This window comes from Chrysochloris asiatica, unplaced genomic scaffold, assembly GCF_000296735.1.
Source record: "Chrysochloris asiatica unplaced genomic scaffold, ChrAsi1.0 scaffold00208, whole genome shotgun sequence".
Taxonomy (NCBI): domain Eukaryota; kingdom Metazoa; phylum Chordata; class Mammalia; order Afrosoricida; family Chrysochloridae; genus Chrysochloris; species Chrysochloris asiatica.
Genome location: NW_006408726.1, coordinates 3,652,025 through 3,655,753, shown reverse-complemented (window position 1 = coordinate 3,655,753; position 3,729 = coordinate 3,652,025). Strand labels below are relative to the sequence as shown.

At 37.5% G+C, this 3,729-nt stretch overlaps 1 pseudogene; it reads left to right on the top strand.

Annotated features, from left to right (window-relative positions):
- The first annotated feature begins 248 nt into the window (after window positions 1-248).
- On the top strand, window positions 249-723 carry LOC102828097 (annotated as a pseudogene).
- Window positions 724-3,729: the final 3,006 nt, after the last annotated feature.

Genomic DNA, 3,729 nt, shown 5'->3' with positions numbered 1-3,729 from the left:
CAGAGATTGCAGACAAAGCCAGTCATTACTTGTTTCAAGAGTGTCCTCCTGATTTACACTTTCATCTTCTGGATCACTGGTGTTATCCTTTTTGCCATTGGTATTTGGGGCAAGGTGAGCCTGGAGAATTATTTTTCTCTTTTAAATGAGAAGGCCATCAACATGCCCTTCGTGCTCATTGGCACTGGCACTGTCATTATTCTCTTGGATACCTTTGGCTGTTTGCTACCTGCCAAACTACTGCCTGGATGCTAAAACTGTATGCAATGTTTCTGACTTTAATTTTTTGTTGTTGTTGAACTGGTTGCTGCCATCATTGAATTCGTTTTTAGACATGAAATTAAGAACAACTTTAAGAGTAATTATGAGAAGGCTCTGAAACAATATAGCACTACAGGAGATTATAGAAGTGATGCGGTAGACAGGATCCAAAATAAATTGCATTGTTGTGGTGTCACCAAATATACAGATTGGGAAGATACTAGTTATTACTCAGAACAAGGATATCCTAAGAGCTGTTGTAAAACTGAATGTACTCCAAACAAAGATGCAAGTAATGTAAACAATGAAGGTTGCTTTATAAAGGTAATGACCATTATAGAGTCAGAAATGGGAGTTGTTGCAGGAATTTCCTTTGGAGTTGTTTGCTTCCAGTTGATTGGAATCTTTCTCGCCTACTGCCTTTCCCACGCCATAACAAATAACCAGTATGAGATAGTGTAACCAGCATATGTGCAGGCTTACTCTCCAAATCTGTTTTAGATCACTTGACATCCACCCTTTATGAAAGAAATGTAAGAATGCCTGAATGGAAGACCACTGATGCCAGCCAATAGTCTGAAAACTTGATGCAACTACTTAGTGCATTAGACTCAATTCAATCAAGTCATTTGCCCATTAGACTGATTCAATCATGATACTTGTTCCATATGTTCTAGGTCCATCTACTGTCCCACTTCCTTTGGATCTTTGAAGCACCCTGTATCATCCTGAAATACTGAAAGAACAAGTAAATTGTAAATGAAAATAAATAAATAAGTGAAATTTTTAATGAAATTTTAGCTAATAGAATCATGAAGCATATAAAATAGATACTACATCTTGACCAAGTGGGATTCATACCAAGGATGCTAGGATGAGTCAATATTAGAAGAAGAAAAAAATCAATGTAATCTGTTACATAAACAAAACAAAGGAAAAGTACCACATGATCATATTGATTGATACAGAAAGGCAGTTGACAAAATCCAGCATCCATTCCTGATGAAAACACTCAGTAAAGTAGCAAGTGAAGTAACATAAGTAAGAACATATACACAAACTCCAACAGCCAACATTATCCTCAAGGCAGAAACTGAAAGCATTTCCTTTGTGAACAGGAACCAGATAAGGATGCCCTTTATCATCACTGCTATCCAGTATGATTCTTGTCTTATCCAGAGGTGTAATGTAAAGAAAGAGAAATTATAGGCATTTAAATTGACAAAGAAATAAAGATCTCTCTATATGCAGATATGATCCTATACTTAGAGAATCCCAAAGACTTAGCAAAAAAATTATTGGAATTCATTGCAAGTTTCAGCGAAGTACCAGGGTACAAGATCAACATACAAAACTCGGTTGCATTCCTCTACAATAGTGCAGAGAGTTCTGAAAAGGAAAGCAAGAAAACAATAGCATTTGCAATAGACTCACAAAAAATGAAATTGTTGTTGCTGTTGTTGTTGTTGTTATGTGCCGTGGAGTCGGTTCCAACTCGTAGTGACCCTGTACAGAGTTTCTGAGACTGTAAATTTTTATGAGAGCAGCAAGCCTCATCTTTCTCCCACAGAAAAGCTGGTAGTTCTGACCCTGAGGATAGCAGTCTGGTACATAACCACTACACTACCAGAGCTCCTTAAAAAAGAAAAAAAGAAATACTTAGGAATAAATCTAGTCAGAGGTGAAAAAAAAGACTTATACAAAGAAACCTACAAAATACAACAAGAAACCAAAAGCGGCCTACAAAAATGGAAGAATAGATCATGCTCATAGATAGGTAGACTTAACATTGTAAAAATGTCAAAATTACCCAAATCAGCCTATAGAAATAATGTGATTCCAATCCAGATTCATTGCCAACAATAATTAAAAACATCCTTTTTAAAGAGATATGAAAAACTGATTACTAACTTTATATGGAAAGGAAAGATACCTCAGGTAAGCAAAGCATTACTTAAAAAGAATAAAGTTCTAGGCCTCTCACTTCCTGATCTCAAAAATCTACCACATTACCATGTGATCAAAACAGCCTAGTAAGTACAAATGGAATACAGGACCCTATCCAGAGAAGCAGCAACACCAGTGATGGAGGCAGAGATGAAGACATGGAGAGAGGGAGCAGCTGAGGGCTCTAGATTCATGGAAAGAGAGGGACTGAATGCTGGTACCGAGGAGGCAGGCTTGCAGAATGTGTCCTTTAGTTGTTTAAATTATTCCTGAGTGTTTTTGTGTACATCTCCCTAACCACCCCTGCCTCCCCTCCAGAAAAAGAAAAACAAAAGGAATAGAAGCAAATACTGTTGAATGATGATGCAAGGAGGAGATTGTAATTGTTTCATTGAAATGACAGTGTAAAGCCGATGTTCTCTCATTTAAACTATCACTCAATTCACAATTTAAAAAAAGGGGGGGGGGTGGGAGGCGGGAGCTAATTATGATTGTAAAGACTTGGAACTCTAACATGGATTTAAAATGAGCCACCACAGAAACAGGAGTAAAGATCTCACTACTATAAAAAAAAAAAAAATACCAGGAGTGGAGTGCATACTTTGGACCCCCAAGAATCCTGCATTCCTTGACTCAGGGAAAGCATGCTGTGACACTGGAGGAGTGGCAGAGGAGCAGCAGAAGAAGAACCATGAGTCAGAGAATGAGACAGAGTAATGGGCTTCCCAGACCATGGAGCAAGTAAAGCTGAGTGACTTTGGGCAGGAGGCTTGCCTCCAGGCACTTAATTGGGTGTGCTAGGTTTTCTGACTTATGGGGCTAAAGTCAAGTGCATTTAAGCTTTTAGTTGCATAGTATGCCCTGTGAACATCTATCAGAAAACCTAAAAGAGTTGCATAATACTTCCTGAGCAGAGCGAGGTCTGCCTGCCTGCCTGCCTGCTGAGGAAAGCCTTCCCTGACTGGAAGAGCTTCCCTGAACATTTCTGACCCTGAACTGTAAACGCTCAATTTCCTAATAAAGCTTGAGTAACAGTGAAATAATAATAATGAAGAAAATTACAGGAGTAAAAATAGCCCTTTTCAGTTTTGCAAGTACTGTTGAATGTGCTTTGACACCTTGTCAAAGATTAAATGACTGTAGGTGGTTGAATTTACTTCTGGGTTCTCAATTCTATCTTATTGATCTATGTATCTTTTGTTATACCCGAACTAGGCTGTTTTATTTTTTATTAAAGTTAGGAAGTATGCTTATTTCATAATTCAATATCAGTTTTGAATCCTTGAAGTTTCTCTATCTTTATATAATGCCTTAAATACTAAGGTAAGCCTTTCAAAAAAAGTATCTATTTATGCATAGTTCTGGTCATGAATGCTATCTTTTTAGTCTAGCAATTGTAAATACACACCCATCTAAATAATAAGGCCACAGGTAACTCCTGAATATGCCCAAAAAACAAAAACAGATGACCATATCAGTTCATGTCCAGAAACAAGATAAAGTGACTGAGAAAAATGAGTT